The following is a 17561-nucleotide window of genomic DNA, read 5'->3' as shown; positions in this document are numbered from 1 at the left end:
TATGCACTAGTTTTAAATTTAGCTAAAAACTGCATAATCACAATTAAAAGACCACTGGGAACAAAATAGATCGGATTATCAGTGTGGGTCTTAAAATCATCTTTACAGAACTGGGGGGTCATTTCTTTTCCGTTTCTAACATGTCTTATCATTTCTGAGTGAACCATTTTCAGAAGGCAAGACAGCCCAAAACCATTGTATTGTTTTTTTTACACAGGTTTTTTTCTTGGACTTGACTGTCAAAGAATGACTCCAGCGATAAACCATTGAAGACCATGAAGGGTTTTGGCATTACAATGAAACCATCCTGAGTTTATCCTGTTGAGGTCCTCAGTTGGTGTTTTTCCTATTTTATGCTTTCATTTCATCGAGCATTTGTGTTTCTCTGCACTCTTGAAAGGTGTCTCCACTGAGTGCTTAAAAAACCTGAAGAAAAAAAATAAAAGCATTCAGGCTCCATGTGGCACCAGTTATGCAGCAGGCCTTGTATACCATTTATCAATTTCCAGAAAAGCGGTTAAAGTTCTGCTTCTCTAATATTTTCTGCTGAAAACATCTAGTGTGGAATTACATCCACAGCATTTTGGAGCCTATAAGTTTAAAAAATTGATTACATCAATTTGGCAAAGTAAGCTCTGAGTTTTTCTTTGAAAGCCTTAATTGAAAAACTGCAGTGAAGCAGTTTCTTTGCTTCCTTTGAGATAGGATTTCACTAAACTCCAGATTTGAGACTCTTTAGAGACTTACACAAATCATGGTGAAAAGTTGTTAGATTTGTGTTTATGTTTGAGTTTCTGATTTGGATGATCAAAACAAGATGGTGGGAAGATCTTAATTTGAAACATGTTTTGTCAGAACTTTGAAGTGCAGATCTTTAGGTTGTCTAGATGGTCTTCCTGTGGACCTCAGAGTTTCTGTGAAGCTTCGACATTGTTGCAGTCAATAAGCTGTATAGGCTAGAGGTTCTACGCTAGCTTGTTGCATACGCAAAGTTGGACGCCACATTGGACATGTCGAGACGCTGGTTTACTGCTGTGCTACAATTGCACAAACAGAGCTGGAAAGACACATGAATGTGACTTTTCACAAGTAAATGATTTCTTTCAACTAAGAAAGGAAAACATTTTAGGAAGATCTGAGTGAGTTTACTCTTAATAATGAATGTTTAGACTGATCTTGTTGTCTATTAAAGGTCAATGATAGAACTAGACTCAGCACTGTTTCCACATTTTCTGGCAGGACCACAGATATTTTTATGTTTTTTGGAGGATGATCATGGTATTTATGTGTGTGTTCCACTTCAGACCAGATCTGATCTGCTGGATTTAAGCAACAGATCAGATCTGGATTTAAGCATATTACGGAGCAATAAAGTGGTGGAAAAGAAACTAACCAGGATTTACTCAGTAGCTGCTAGCGAAGAGAGAACAACCCAGTGCCGATTCCCCGTCCAGCGGGCCGACAGGGACAAGTGGCGTACAGAAAACTGCCTGCCCGGTGTCGCATGGGTGATATACAGTAGGGTGGGCGGGATCCACTTGTGTGTTTGCCCCACGGCGGGGCTTCTTGACCGGCCGCGTGCTTTAAGGCGAATGCCCCCCGGTGTCGCTATCCACCGGACCCATTTATAAACACGGGCCGAGGAGCCAGGGTCTTATTTTTGTAATAGTAAAAAATAATTCTTTTTAAAATCAGACCAAAATTAAACATTTTATGGTTATTTTACTGTATCTGCTAAGCCGTATCTCATTTTTTACTGACCTTTCTAATATGGTGTCGCACTTTGCCTATCTTGGACAATGGGAACAGGCTAGCGTAGTGTCTCTAGCAATAACTCATTGGTTGCAGTGATGAAGTTTTATTTTAAAATGACATTGGGGGGATTAGAAGACAACTAGGCAAGCTTTAAAGGTTTAAAGTTAAAGAAAATAAATGTGATTTTGGAAAGACAAAAAAAACAGACAAAGAGCTGCACCGAGAAAGACAAACACAAAAGGGTCTGAAGAGGGAGAAGGCCAAATGGGTCTGGGAAAGTTTTGAAGCAGAGGTGCATTGTGGGAGAGCAGACAGTGTGTCTGGGGGGTCTGAGGTGTGGAATAATGCCAGCGATTGGAGGAGGGCTGCTGCAGTTGAACGTGAGCAGAATATCAGATGTGAGAAGAAGAGAAGGAAGAAGGGATTGAAAGAACACAGAAATTTGGAAGAAAAAGGATTCTTTGTTTAGGATGATGCAAACATGGGGTGGCTGGATGTGAAAATGAGCAGACGTTGTTGGAGAAGTAACGGATGATCCACCGGCCTGGACTGATCGTGCCATGATGACTTCTTCATTTAAAGCAGGATAAAGGAAGGAGCTCAAAGCGATGTCTGAGACAGTAAAACTGAATCCAGGGTTCATCAGGTACATTCAAGTAAGAACCCATAATCCACTAAATGGCTCTGTGCAACTTTTACTCCAGTATGAAAAGCAATTTAAAGGGATTTTACAAGCAGACGACACATCTCATGAACCTTGACACTGGCTTAAGGCTTGACACAATAAAATTTCATTACAACAAGATTATGGATCTACATTGAGTTCACGGCGTGCATTTGTTATTGTTCCTGCAGAGAAACCTTCTGGGCGCTACCTGTCTGCTGCAACCTGTGCTGGAGTCAGCCAATCACAGCCTGACCTGTGCAGCCTAAACTGATTTTAAAAAGTACAGTAGATTTTGCTGTTTTTAATGTGTTTACATCACATTGCTGTTCATTTAAAAAACAAAAATTGTTTTGTCTATTCTCTCCTTGACATTAGTTCATCAGCTGACAGTGTTGTCCATTAAGGTATAGCTTTAATTCAATTACATTTCAGTTAGTTTGTGTTGTCTGTGAAATCTGCCAGAGGCCTAAACAGGCTGTCATTTGCTGTCAGCAGGAACAACCAACCAAATCTCGGGATTGAGTGGAATTTGCACCATTGACTGTGTATGAGATCTGGACTGAGTGACCCCTCCCCCCTGGCGTTGTTCACTGCTTACCGACAACATCTGACTCCAACACTGTTGCGTCAGTATTTTGAAAGAAAGCGACTGCAATAATTTAATTTTGTTGGAGCCGGAAGTAAACCATTTTCTATCGGACGTCACACTCACTCCAGTTATCACGTATAGTCGATGGAGTGTACATTTTCTACTGAAAACTCCCATGTTTAGCTTTGCTCTTATTTATTTAACACTTTTCAAACACAGTGTGCTTGACACTGTGTTTGTGTTGGTGATTGCAAACATTTGACACCTAATGGTTAAAATCGTACTGATCTGCTTACGCGTTGTGGGAGTTTAGGATTTCTATAGTTTTAATACATTGGTGGGGCTGCATGGCGTGGTGGCTAGTGCCCTTGCCTTACAGCAAGAAGGTCCTTGCTCAAATCCTGTATGGCACATGTCTGTGTGAGGTTTGCATGTTCTCCCCGTGCATGTGTAGGATGTCTCCGAGAACTCCGGCTTCCTCAAAAACATGCTTCATGCTTGACTGATGATTCTAAATTCTGTGTAAGTATAAGAGTGTGGTGCTGCAACAGACTGGTAACCTGTCCAGGGTGAACCCTGTCTTCACCTAACAGTAGTTGGGATAGGCTCCAGCAACCCCATAACTCTGGAAGGAATTCAGCTGATTCTGCAGATAGACAGATGGATACGTTACATTTCTGAGTCTTGAACTGCTGGAGGTTTTGTTTGCATTTTGGTGGTTTCACTCATCTTTCAGAGAAAGTGATCTCTTTGCATGTAATCTGCACATCTGTGTCTAAATGCGTCAACATTCTAAGATTTGTTAAATGTCTCATTTAGTGGGTTTCTCTTGAACTATTTGAAAATGAAAAAAATGCAAACAAACAGAAAACAAATAACTACAGACAGCTTAATACACACAGACAGAATTGACTGTGAAGAGGAACTACTGCAGTTAAGATTAATAAATGAAATACTTAGAACTTTATTGTTTTGAAACAGTTTACCGAATGTCATTTTTGTAATGCATTGGTTAAATAAATTTAAATTTCAGCATTAATTTGAGAAAAATGTGTGTTTAAAACCAGTTTATAAGGTCTTTATATAAAAAGGAAATAAAACATGAAAAAAATCCTAGCCCCTGGAGTGTCAGAGGTAACATAGGCCACCCCTGTTTAAATGCAAGTACCTGCCTGCACATCCTTTACTATTGACATACCTCTGCTATCTGTGCTTTTACCTTTGTTAAAACCGACCCACAGACCAAACACTTTCAGAGAGTTAATTACATGAGCCTCAGTTTAAAGTAGGGGTGTGACATTTAAATAGATTAATTGATTAATCGGTTTATATTCATACGATCCAACCAAAATGATTTGTTAGAGGAGAAGTTGTTAATCAAATTGCATCGACCTGTAACAGTATAGAATCATGTCAAACTATCATAATCCTTTTTGGAAAACACCATTTGGATTGAGGAACTGTAGGTTTGTTTTACTAAAATGTAAAAATGGCCAAGTGGATTGCGACGGCAACAAAACATGATCAATCCATCATTCCAGTCCAATGTGTGGAACTACTGAATTTTACAAAGACATGTGTGACCATACAGTGTGCTAGAATGTTCTAATAATGTTCCTTTTGTATTATTTTTATGTGAAAAAACAGCAGTGGGTTGAACTTTATGAAACTAAAACGTGAAAGAATTTAACATTAATTCTTGTTTACTTGTTTGTTTGTACACATATTTAATTTACACTTTATTATCTTGCAAGAAAAACAAGGAATCTGAAAAACTTCAGCTGCACCATTCAGTATCCAGGTATTTATCTCTGAGTCACACTGGTTGAATTTTTGGCTAAAGATGTCCTGGATCGGTTTTAGGTCAGTAAATCAGTTCATTCAAACCAATATTGACTATGAATCATATTGTCAACCACAAATTGTGAAATCAAATCAAATCGTTGTCAAATTGAATAGCTACACCCCTAGTTTAAAGTCTTAGTCCCAATTGCCCTTAAAAGTGAATATGAGCTGTTTGCAGGCAAAAAATGATCAAACCTGTACAGGAAACGCAGGTAGCCAGGCCAAGGTCGTAGACCCCTAAATGTTACAGACGACAGGTCATAGTGAACACTTAGACGACACATATAAGTAAGTAAGGGTGGAGTAGGTAAAACGCAGACATGTCATACAGATTTTTCACCCTCCAAATCCTGTGGATTTCTCAAGGAGACCATCAGTGGCGTTCATGTGAAAAGTGCGTGCTCCCAGCATGCAGCATGCCTGTTAGAAATTAGCTAATTAGACAGTGTAGTTTGTGTGGACATCCTACAGGCATCATAAAGGCAGTTACATATCATGTGCACACCCTGTGCATGCAGCATTCAAGCTAGTACTCACACCTTTTTAACGACTAGTGTGGCATAGTAAGAACACCATATACAGCATCACTTGCATGTCATAAGTGCATGTAATTTTGATTAACCTCACGAATGATTCATGATACACTTACTACCTGCGCAACAATGGTACGTTCCATTTTCATGACATCCCCTTGAGGTGGCCGTACAAGCCTCAAGGGAACTGCAAGACACACTTGTGCTCCCCTTAAGTTCAGGCCCGGTCAACCCAAAAACCAGCAGCACCCGTACGATCAACCCCACCCCTACAGGTGCATGAAACTAAGGCTTAAATTTCATGTAATCTCTACAGCCAAGCATCAATTTCGATGTATGTAACATGAAATACAATGTAGAACAAGCTTTAAATATTCATTTAAAGTGACACATTTTAATTAGTTGATTCAAAGGGCCTATTCCATGCTATTCTTAAGCCTTTCAGAGTTAACTATATCCATAAATATGAGCATATATTACCTTTAGCACACTAAAGAACATGTTTTTAATGAAATATTACTTATTTCCGCAGTTCATTTTTCTACCCGGAAGTAGGACGATCTCTGAGTCACCGGCTTGCGCTCCGCGTGGGTGCTGCCCATTTCATGATGTCAACCCAGAGTCGGCCTCGGCAGTGTGTCTGTGTTTCCCTAAAAAAATAAACAACATCAAAAATTTTGCAAAGTTTGATTTGCATATTGTGAATATGCAATGAAAGTGTTTTATTCGATCACCGCTACTGTAGCTCCGCAGAGAAAGTGGGTGTGTGTGTTAGCCTTTGGGGCAGTACTGGCGCTCTCAACCTGAGCAGGACTCCAATCAGGTTTGCACCCGAGGCGAACCAAATGTCAGAATTGGTTTTTGATGCTTTCTAGAAACATGCTTGTGTTTCTGCAGATTAGTGAGCAGTTTGGAATGAGAAACAAAGCATGAAAGCCACCATACCTGAACTCAACAGTTCTCTTTTTGTGTTTTGAGTGGAAGACGGAGGGGGAAAGAGAGGAGGAGGAGGAGAGAGGAGGAAAGGGGAGAGGTTCAGGGGTGACAGGAGGACGGCTTCATGGCTGTGCTTTTCCCTTCGCTGGATTTGCAGCGCTCTTCTTTCTCCTTTCACTTTGCCTCATTCGGCATGGAGAAGGAGGGAGTCGGAGAGACTAGGAGTTTTTACAGTTTTAACAAAATATTGAGGAAATTCCAGCCAGATTTTCTGTTTTGTCTTTTTCTTTAAGCTGGGCTCTTGGCCGGGTTACAGATGTTGCTCGTCTCATGCTGATAGGGCAGCTTGAAGTATGAAAATACTAAAAGATTCCTGCTTTTCAAGGTAAACTTGCATTGTAAAAACACCAAAGAAAAGTAGGTTTTGCTGTTCTTTCTCTCCGTTTTCTTTCTTCTTGTTTTCTCCTCTCCCCGAGCAGACTTTCGGGCTGATTTGGTTTCATTACTAGCATGTTTGCGCTCTGTTTCTCCTTGACGGTCCCGGGCGGACTCGACTGCCTACACCTTCTGCCAGACTCAGCCCCGCTCAGTGTTAAAAACACACATGGGAAGCAAAAATGAAGCCAGACCGGTGAGTCCTGCTGCTGCGGCGGCGGCGTCCTGAATTTTTCTCGGCTTTGCTTTGTCCAGTCAAGGCTTTTGGCTGTTTTCCTGCAACAGACTGTGGACTGTGGAGAAATTCTACCCATTGGTCAGTGGGGGCCCTCCTTTGACCCTGTGAGATGCGAGTAAGTGCCTTTTTCTTCTCTTGCATCTTCTTCTGTACCTCCCCCCCAGCTCACCTCCCCCATGCCCATGGTGCTGAGCATGCTGGTCCTGTTGCTGGGTAGACTTTGGTACTGCGTTGTTGCTGCTGGCGCTGCTGCATGCAGAGCCATGCAGGCTATGGCCTGTTTGTGCTTTTGTTAGTCTTGCTCACACACATCCACCCTTTCAAACACATGCTGCTCCAGAGGTGTCGACTCCTTGAGACCTTTCTGCCCATCCAAACTATGTTCCTCTCAGCTCTCAGGCAAATACCCTCTGACACGTCTGAGGCAACCCATCATCAGCCTTAAACATTCAAGATCTCGCTTGAATGTAGGAGGCAGAAATAAAAAGAGTTGAGTCTCTGCTGTCTGAAAACTGAACATTGTGTCTCCTCTGTAAGTAGGTTCGTCTGTTGCTCTTGAAGCAGAAGCAACAGATTGCAAACCAACAGAGTTTTTACTTTTTCTTTATATTCTCTGATGGAACTAAGGCAAAAACTAGCATGCATTTTTGGCATAGTATTTTTTTTTTCAAAATAAATACCAAATCTCAACATCAACATTTTGTGATGCTTTTTAAAAAAAAATCATTCGATTGTTCGATTATTTTGAATTGATTTCCATGTTTTCACATTTAAATTTTAACAAAATCTTTTTTTTACTCTTACATATGAACCTTTACCCACAGGGTTGGTGAAATTTCCATTTGGAAAATGCTCTCTTTTTTTTTGTTTTTCCAGCTGAGCCGCGAGCCGCTGGAACAAAGAATTTCAGCTTTTTCTGACTAAAGCAGATCTGCAACAATGATGCTTTTACAATAAGTCAGAACTACAACAAAGTTTTTTTTACAAAAAAGTAAAAAAAAAAAGAATTATTATATTATATAAAAGTATTTTTTTATTTTTATGTGAAAGTAATAAAGCTAAAACATAATTATTTTTGCAGAACAATAGAAATATAAATACCATTGATTTTTGTTCAAACGCAAAGAGAGACAGAACCTATAGAAGGTGTTTTTTTTCTTAATTGTCCTGCTGCTCTTGGATTCATGAGGTAACCTGCTTGCAGCCCCAAACCCGTAGATCCGAACTTGTGTCATCTGACACCACAAGCTTGCATCTACAGGTCTGCGTCTGTGCAGCTTCGGCGACTCAGCAGTGGCGACCAGCTGGGGCTGCTCCAGTCTCCCAGCAGCTGCAGTGACTCTACCCTCATTACCCATAGCAATGATTGGCTGGACCTCGCCTGTAGCTGAAGTACAAACTCTGATCACTGAAGCTTTTTTGTTTTTATTCTAAAACAAGTAAACTTCTGATTAAGTGAATAAAACACTAAAAAATGTTTTAACCATTTCTTAAAAATAATCACATTTTCTTTTAAATCAAAATTCTTTAGAAGACATTGGCACATTAAAGACCCACTCCGATCATCTTTGGAATTATTATGAAAGGGTTTCCAGTGGTCTTTTAATTATGATTATGCTGTTTTTAGACCAAAAAAAATTCTTGTGCTGTGGTTTTCTAGAACATGGTTTCTGCAGAACGGCAGTAATTCAATAGAAATTCAACTGGGAGATGTGGGTGAGACCGTTGGCGTAGAGCAACCCACCAATCCTTCCTGTCACCCACAATTGAGTGCTATGTTTACATGCTCTTCTGCTAGCTTACAGCCCCTCACATCCCCAAACAGTACAATAAAAATGACGATCAATATTGAAGCCAGCTATGCAGTTCAGAGCCAGATACCAGCTCAGATGAAGAAAACAGAAAGACAAACATAGATCTAGCCATCTACAAGTGGATGCTACAGAATGGAGCAGAGCAGAGAGCTTTTGGACCAGCATATTTTCAACGTCACAAATACAAGTTTTTTCAAATGAAGTTTTTCGTCTGCTCCTGATTTACATCAATTTGAATAACGAAATACTCAGAAATTAAATTTTAAGCTTTAATCTCTTTATAACTGTCCTCTATCATCAGAAAAATGCTACTAGAACATGTTAAAAGCACAATTTACATAAGAGTGGGTCTTTAACAGAATAAGTCAACCTTTATTCTCCTGAATGCATCGCTTCTTCTTTCACAAAGAGTTTTCTGACCATCATCAGTAGCTTTGCTGCTGGTTGAAGGAAATAGTGCACATCCCAAACTACCTGTTTCTGAATGTCGTGGACTCTAACCTCCAAAATGCTAAAGATCTTCAGCTAATGTGTGTTCAAGTTCTTCACTAGGCCTAGAATAAAGTCTGTGATAAGATTTAGCAGAAAGTGTGGAGAGTGTGAGGTGGGCAATGAGAAGATGGCTGCAGAAGCAGCATGTATAGAAATCATTTACAGATCCAGATCCAGTAAGAGGAAAGCAGTTCTAAGCTGCTGGGTGTTACTGCGTTACTGAATCTCCCTCGTCGGGACCGAGCTGCTGTGGAGGAACAGACGGAAACTTTAGCAGAACATGAGCAGTTCCCTCCCATGGTACTGATGTGTGGCTTTGCTTGCTCCCAGGATGAGGTAGTGGGTTGTATAGTTGAGAATGACACCCCGGGAGATGACTGTACAACCTCCTAGCTTTTCCTGAGGTTTGCCCGGCACCCCTTCCTGCTAGATCAGACCAGTCTGATGCTTGTACACAGCCAGTGTTCAGTTACACTGCAGAGCAGCTGCAGGCAGGGCCACATTTCTGTGCAGTTACGTCTCTTGAGGGTTCTCACAACTGCACAATATTTCAGAAAAGTAAATGTTTGAAAAAACATCATTACACATGCAAAACTCTGCTTTTCATTAAATCAGCTCTCTCACCGTCACACGGAAAATATGAAAACAGTGTTAGTGTTTCACATTAAATGAATGTAAATGGATTAATTCCATATTCCACGTAGGAAAAGTGAATTTGTTTTACTTTGTTAACAAGTTAAAAAGACCTGCCAAATATACAGCAAATATTGCAAAATATTTAGAAAAAAGGCAATTTTTTTCAGCAGTTTGATGTAAAAATTATTTTGTATCACTGTCACTAAACAAATCTTTTCAAAAACTGAATTTAAGTTATTCGTTTTTTAAACCTGCACTATTAGGTCAAAAACTCAGGAAGGTCCCAACTTCTTTAGCAAGGTCAAAATGTTCAAGGGCCAGCTTTCCAACCAAATAGCTTTGAACTATAATCAGTAATGTTAAAAAACAAAGTCTAAACAAGTCTTGCTATAATTTCTCTGCCTTTCATGTTGAAGTCCATATGTTCATAAAGAAAAAAAAAAAGACTCATAGTGGCTTAAATGTTGCTTAGTTTGTATTTTGAAGCATTGGTACTGTTAAAAAAATAAAATAAAAATAAATAAATAAGGGTTAAACTCCAAACATATTTACAGTAAAATTATGGTAGTTGATATATTTTCAGAAGTGCCAAATAAAAGATGGCAAAAATAACTATTTTTTCCCCCCCAGAATATTCTGGCTGTGTTTCAGTCACTGACTGTATCAGAGAACTGGAGTGAGTGAGTGTGACATCATCCATAGAAAAACTTCTGGCCCCAACCAAGTGAAGTAATTTCCGTCACCATTTTTTCACAAAATGGGCGCCACCATGTTTGAGCCAGACAATGTCAGTAGGCAGTGATTGGTCTGAGTCGGCCTGAGCCAATGTTTCTATGGCAACAGCTTGTTGTAAGGCCACAGCCCTACCACTTCAAAGAGGGCTACATGAAAACTATTAATCAAACTTTTTGAACATTGGATATGGGGGCCAGCATTCTCCACTTACTTTTATTAAGGCACCTGATTGGTTAGTTTCTAACTTAAATAACTTTAACTACAGAAAAATATCATAAAAATTAAAAGTGTATTATCAAGAACATGTTTAAAAAGGTAACAGGGCAAGATTGATTACTTTGACTGAGTAATAGCTGTTCATTTCTCTATAGAAGTCAATGGAATAATACAATCTTTGTCTTTAGCATTGCTGCTAACAAAAGCACTAAAGCTGGGCCCCAATTCACTCACCAGTCTCCTGTTAGTGCACCATTCAGGCGGTTTGCCGTATTTTTAGGATGTCCAAATATACATTTCCAGTGCCCAGGAAATTTCCCAGAAGTCTCTGTGAAAAACTAGTGTTTGCTCTCTAGAGTGGCGAATATAGACCACAATTCTTTGCATTCCAATAATTTGTCATTTAAAAAGTATTTAAATAAGCGACTCGTCGCATTTCGGGCAGACACTCGGCAGAATTGCAGGTTACTCCCCTAGGGCGGGTCTGTTAATTAACCCACCTGCTTAGCGTCCTATTTAAGTCAGGTGTACAATTGTTCATTCTCTCTTACCTTCAGCGCTCATTCTTCGCCGGTCTCCGAGCCCGCGGGTCTCCTTCTCTTTCGGCGTCTTGCCGTGTTCCCCCGTCCTTGGGAAGGATGATCCCCATCTTTCTGATGTGGGGTTTTGGTTTCGCCGCGTCTGCTCTCCTTAATTTCTCCTCCGATCCGCGGGCGGCTGACGATCCGCGGGCGGCTGACGGCGCACAGCGCGTTCGTTTCGCCGCGGTCGCGTGCATCTGCAGGGGGTGTGCTTTCTGCAATGTTCGGGATGTCCGTGCCCCCCGATCAGGAGTAGTCGGGTCTTCTCGTCTGCCGTGGTCACCCCAATTATCCACGGTGAGCGTCATGCGGTACTTTTCCCGTGTAGTTTTCTATGGCTGCGTCTCACTTCCTGTTTACTTCGGTGACGTCACGCCCCTAAGGACCCTGGGAATTGTAGTTTTTTCCGGGTCCTTTATGATGCACTTCTGATTCTTTTTCGGCTGCGTCGTTCTGCGTCGTCCGGTTGTTTTATTTTTTTTTTTTTCAGGGGTTGTGGGGTCCTTTCTGTGGTTGTGAAGGCTGGCAGACCTCGTTTGGACAGGTTTCTCATGCTGGCTGAATTTATCGTGGCTTTTAGCATTTGTTTTCTATTGCTGTTTTGTTCTTTGGGAGCTGTGTGTAAATCTTGATTGTCTTTAATTTGATGCTGGCTTTATTATTATGGCGGTTCTTCTGTTTGTTTTCTTCGTTGTTGTAGCTGCTGGTTAGTTGGAATGTGAATCAGTGTCTCTTGGACCCGTCTCTGCTCTATGGACATTTTCCCTTATGATTGGTCTCTCTTATGCAGCGTCTATGGCTCATTTTATTCACTCAGCGATCCTCATTCATTGCCCCCGCACGTTCTGCTCCGCCTGTTTTTCCCCTGCTCTGTGTACCCCAGTGGGTCCTGCCCTGTCCTCAGGGACTTGCGTCGGCCGCATTAGTGAGTGTGTCGGTCTCGTCGCGGCCTTGTTTTCTCGGCTGGGGGTAGTTCGATCCTGGGCCGCGTGTTCCTGTTCTGGATTTTCGTGTTTTGCGTTTGATCTTTCCCTCTCTATGCCTGGAGTGGTTTTGTGATGACTGTTGTGTCTTCAGGCTTCCTCCACTTGTTCTCCTGTGTCTGCGCCTTCTGGTTTGGGGGAAAAGGATTTAAGAAGAGTGGTTTGTGTTTGACCGGCCGCCAGAATCTACAGCTCTGATGGTTCTTAAGGGGTCGTCCGGTTATTTCATCCTTGGAGATTATATTAAGGCTGTTTCAATATTGAATGATAGTATTGTGTCATCGGTTGACTTGGTTAATTAACACTTTGAGCAACTTCTACCCTGACCATAGGAAATATATCACTTGCGCTCTCAAGCTTAGTTCAAGAGTTAAATCTTGTGTCCACAAGTCAGTCTTCGGTCTGCCTTTTCTAAGCAGATGGCACTCTGCTAGATGCATCCCCATTTGGAGGCTTGTTATACTCCGCCTCTGAATGCTTAAAGGTTCAGTCTAGCAAAAATAATATCAAAACCATGATCCCTCATGGCTCTCAAGTTCTCTTTTGCAGTATCCAGTCGCCCTTGGCTAAATAAAAAATTTGAGAACCATTAATATCATATACAAGGCATCAACTCCAGCCGAGCTGTAATCCTCTGCTACGTGGGATGTTGACCTTCCTCATCTACAAATCTCCTTGGCTACTCTTCCCATCTACTACTCCTACTCCTCGATGGCCTCCTGAAGGTGCGTCCCTCTGAAACTGTCAAAGGTTACTTTTATCATTGGAATATATAAAAAAATTGGTGTTAAGATTTCGTGCAGGTCATATATTTCACTATTATTTCACTGTTGGAATTTGTAATTATGGTGGTTTCTAGGGTGCGATAAATCCACAATGGGTCTTTACCTTAACTATCTACTAAATTTCACTTTCTCAGATTTGTTTTTAAAAGCACTGTTATTTAATTTATCTCAATCATTTTGAAACTGATCAGTTTCTGGGTTATTTATATATTCTTGTCAAGACTAATACTGCTTTGTTTTTTATCTATGCATCGCATCCTGAGCCTGCGAACCCTCACGCCCCGATCAGCTTCTCCGTTTCCAGGAAATGATGTCACCCATGCATTCCCTGATCTGGTGCTGCAACGATGACTGCTCAACGTACCTATTGCTGCACTGAAAGTGAAGGGGTGGTGGACCTCCTCTGCGTTCCAAGGACACGTCTGGCTTGAATCAATCTACGTCAGCTGCAGAATGAGTGTGAAATTCTTGGATTATAAATGTTGAAAGAAAATTATTGTCAGGTGGAAGCCTCAAAATTTAGGTTGCTCTAAGTTGTATCAATTCAATCATTTTAATTGGTATGCCAAATGGGAGAAAACTTTGTGGCCGTTAAGCTCGTTGTGGTATTGTCGTTGGAGTTCGTAATAATGGAAGTTATTAAGCCTGCGTGAGTAGCATGCATAATGTGTATATAATGGCGTCGAGCCCGTCATAGTGTGATGGCAGCTTAGAATAATGGATTTTACTAAGCTTGTGTGAATATTATGCCAGATGAAATGTTTATGGCCGTTAACCCCGTCATAGTATGTGATGGCAGCTTCAAATATGGGGTTGTTTCATTCATGGCATAGGATGTCATCGGGAGCATTGTATTGGATGTAAGTTTGTGTCATCCTAGGGTCGTCCATGGCGGCTAGAATTATAGTTCCGCACAGCGTTTTGCGGACGTGGGCTTTACGTTCTAAGATCAGGTAGGAGTACTTCTTATGTCGGCTCCCATTTCATTTCTTTCCCTCTCTCTTTGAGGTAGTATACTCCCCTGGTGAATGGGAGCGGCCCAACGGTCAATGGTGCCGGGGTAAACACATAGCAGATACACTACATAGCATGTTCCTTTCGTAAAGTGGTTCTCGAACGGGAGCGGCCCAACGGTCAATGGTGCCGGGGTAAACACATAGCAGATACACTAGATAGCATGTTCCCTTCGTAGAGTGGTTCTCGAAGGGAGCGGCCAAACGGTCAATGGTGCCGGGTAAACACATAGCAGATACACTAGATAGCATGTTCCCTTCGTAGAGTGGTTCTCGAAGGGATCGGCCAAACGGTCAGTGGTGCCGGGTAAACACATAGCAGATACACTAGATAGCATGTTCCCTTCGTAGAGTGGTTCTCGAAGGAAGCGGCCCAACGGTCAATGGTACCGGGTAAACACATAGCAGTCATACTGGAAAATGAAATGAAATGAAGTGAAAATGGAATGCAGCCGAAAACACACCTCATCTTATTTACACACTGATTATACATTCACATTTTCTTCTTCTGGATGATCTTGGCGTTGGGGGTTTTTTGTTACCCTAAAGCGTAAGGAAAATAATTATCTTAAGAGAAGTCCTCCCTCAAGTAGAAGCCGCGAATGATGAGTATAAAATGCATGGTGTTTAAATTGAATCAGGTTGTGTAATCTTGTTGGCTCCCCTCCAGTCTTCTTTTTCTCTCTCTCTCTTCAGATAGTATGCTCCCCTGGTGAACGGGAGCGGCCCAACGGTCAATGGTGCCGGGTAAACACATAGCAGATACACTAGATAGCATGTTCCCTTCGTAGAGTGGTTCTCGAAGGGAGCGGCCAAACGGTCAATGGTGCCGGGTAAACACATAGCAGATACACTAGATAGCATGTTCCCTTCGTAGAGTGGTTCTCGAAGGGAGCGGCCAAACGGTCAATGGTGCCGGGTAAACACATAGCAGATACACTAGATAGCATGTTCCCTTCGTAGAGTGGTTCTCGAAGGGAGCGGCCAAACGGTCAATGGTGCCAGGTAAACACATAGCAGATACACTAGATAGAATGTTCCCTTCGTAGAGTGGTTCTCGAAGGGAGCGGCCAAACGGTCAATGGTGCCGGGTAAACACATAGCAGATACACTAGATAGCATGTTCCCTTCGTAGAGTGGTTCTCGAAGGGAGCGGCCAAACGGTCAATGGTGCCGGGTAAACACATAGCAGATACACTAGATAGCATGTTCCCTTCGTAGAGTGGTTCTCGAAGGGAGCGGCCAAACGGTCAATGGTGCCGGGTAAACACATAGCAGATACACTAGATAGTATGTTCCCTTCGTAGAGTGGTTCTCGAAGGGAGCGGCCAAACGGTTAATGGTGCCGGGTAAACACATAGCAGATACACTAGATAGCATGTTCCCTTCGTAGAGTGGTTCTCGAAGGGAGCGGCCAAACGGTCAATGGTGCCGGGTAAACACATAGCAGTCATACTGGAAAATGAAATGAAATGAAATGAAATGAAGTGAAAATGGAATGCTGCCGAAAACACACCTCATCTTATTTACACACTGATTATACATTATACATTCACATTTTCTTCTTCTTCTGGATGATCTTGGTGTTGGGGGTTGTTACCCGAAAGTGTATGGAAAAATAATTGTCTCAAGGAATTGAACGGAGCCTTATGCCAAAACGAAGTTGTGAATCAAATTGTGAATGTCATCCTAAAGATGTTGTGAAATAAATGTTCTTCTGCAAGAGTTGTCTGACTGAAATAAGCGACTCGTCGCATTTCGGGCAGACACTCGGCAGAATTGCAGGTTACTCCCCTAGGGCGGGTCTGTTAATTAACCCACCTGCTTAGCGTCCTATTTAAGTCAGGTGTACAATTGTTCATTCTCTCTTACCTTCAGCGCTCATTCTTTGCCCCTCCCTCCTCCCCGGCTTCCACCTGTGGGCTCCGTTACGGGGGTTGTTACCCGAAAGTGTATGGAAAAATAATTGTCTCAAGGAATTGAACGGAGCCTTATGCCAAAACGAAGTTGTGAATCAAATTGTGAATGTCATCCTAAAGATGTTGTGAAATAAATGTTCTTCTGCAAGAGTTGTCTGAAATGTGTTTCATATAAATAAACCAAAATGGGGGGGACACAGTGGATTCCTAAATAATGCTGCTTTTAGGCTAATGCTTTTTTTCAATGAGGCTGTGGGCTGGAAAGAAATGGATGACGGGCTGCATCTGACCCACAGGCTAGACCACGGCTGATTTGAACAAACTGGTATTATTTCTTTTGTGGGAAAAAAGATGGAAAAGAACCCATATCTAGTTAGCACTTTAGAAAAAAGGTCAAGATATTTGACAGATCCAAAATGGATTAGAATATAAATATGAATGTCCCGCTGATTGCCAGTGGGACCGGCAGCCACGCCTCTGTCAGTCTGCCCCAGGCTAGCTGTGGCTACTTTAGTCGCTTACCATCACCAAGCATGTATGAGGATTGAATGAATAATGGACACAATGTAGGCGCTTTGAACAGCTCTAAAAGTGCAGGAAAATCCAAGCCATTAACATTATTGATAATATTAAAATAACTGCTTTTTGTTTCAGGTCTACAGAAGTTTCAGAGAGCCCAGAGATTCCTGAAGGCCAAACCACCTGCCTGGACACAACAACCACCACTGACAGGTGGAGAAGAACCGGGACAGGACCTGGAGGACAAAAACATTGGACCTCGAAGGACCAATGGTCCTGTTATCCTTCTAGACAGCTTGGCCACACATGCTGGTCTTTGAACAACACAGATGGGATAAAAATGATAAAAATGAAGACGTCTTTCTGCACATTTATCCAAAAGAAACCAAACATCTTCTACCTTTGGTTCCTCCTGCTTCAGTGTGTTTGTCCTTGAGGATCTCCACACTAATAGCAGCACAGGTTGTGGACACACACTAAACCTCCACTTAATCATCAGATTAGAGGAGTAAAATACTGCCCCCTGTTGACTCACTCTGGGAGGTGTTCATAGTTTTGTGACTTGGCACCAACAGATTTCTGAGAAGTTCCAGTTTGATTCTTGTGTAGCTTTGTCGCAGAATCTCTATATGGATGGATTCATGTGTCGTGGATCTAAAGCAACAAACTGAGGTGAAGCTCTTCTTCATGTACTCTTTTAATGTGAGCCTCTGCTGTTATTTTTCCTGCTCTTAAGTGTATAACTAAAGAAGGAAATATAGAGCTGAAAGTTAGAAACTCTGCTCCTGTGACAGCTAATAATAAGAGGTAGGTGAAATGCTGGTGGCGTGACGCCCTGTCACCTCACATGTGATGTCTCCTTCTGCCGCC

General features: G+C 41.8%; 1 long non-coding RNA gene and 1 other non-coding gene across 3 annotated transcripts in view; both read left to right on the top strand.

The window, feature by feature from the left end:
- Nucleotides 1-4028: 4028 nt before the first annotated feature.
- Nucleotides 4029-17561, top strand: part of LOC105355476 (uncharacterized) — a 24935-nt gene continuing 11402 nt past the window's right edge. The window contains exons 1-4 of one of the 2 annotated variants that reach the window (XR_909873.4): nt 4029-6710; nt 6805-6956; nt 7046-7113; nt 16827-17363. This is a non-coding gene — a long non-coding RNA (uncharacterized LOC105355476). Of the gene's footprint in view, nt 6957-7045; nt 7114-16826; nt 17364-17561 lie in introns of both variants that reach the window. The other variant, XR_013647099.1, reaches the window with a different exon arrangement.
- Nucleotides 8184-8283, top strand: mir100-1 (microRNA mir-100-1). The gene has a single exon (NR_107156.1). It is a non-coding gene; the product is annotated as a microRNA mir-100-1 (primary transcript).

Source organism: Oryzias latipes, chromosome 13, assembly GCF_053564925.1.
Source record: "Oryzias latipes strain Hd-rR chromosome 13, Olatipes_Hd-rR_3.1".
In the NCBI taxonomy this organism is placed as follows: domain Eukaryota; kingdom Metazoa; phylum Chordata; class Actinopteri; order Beloniformes; family Adrianichthyidae; genus Oryzias; species Oryzias latipes.
The sequence above is the reverse complement of the archived record's forward strand: the minus strand, read 5'-3'. Positions and strand labels throughout refer to the sequence as shown.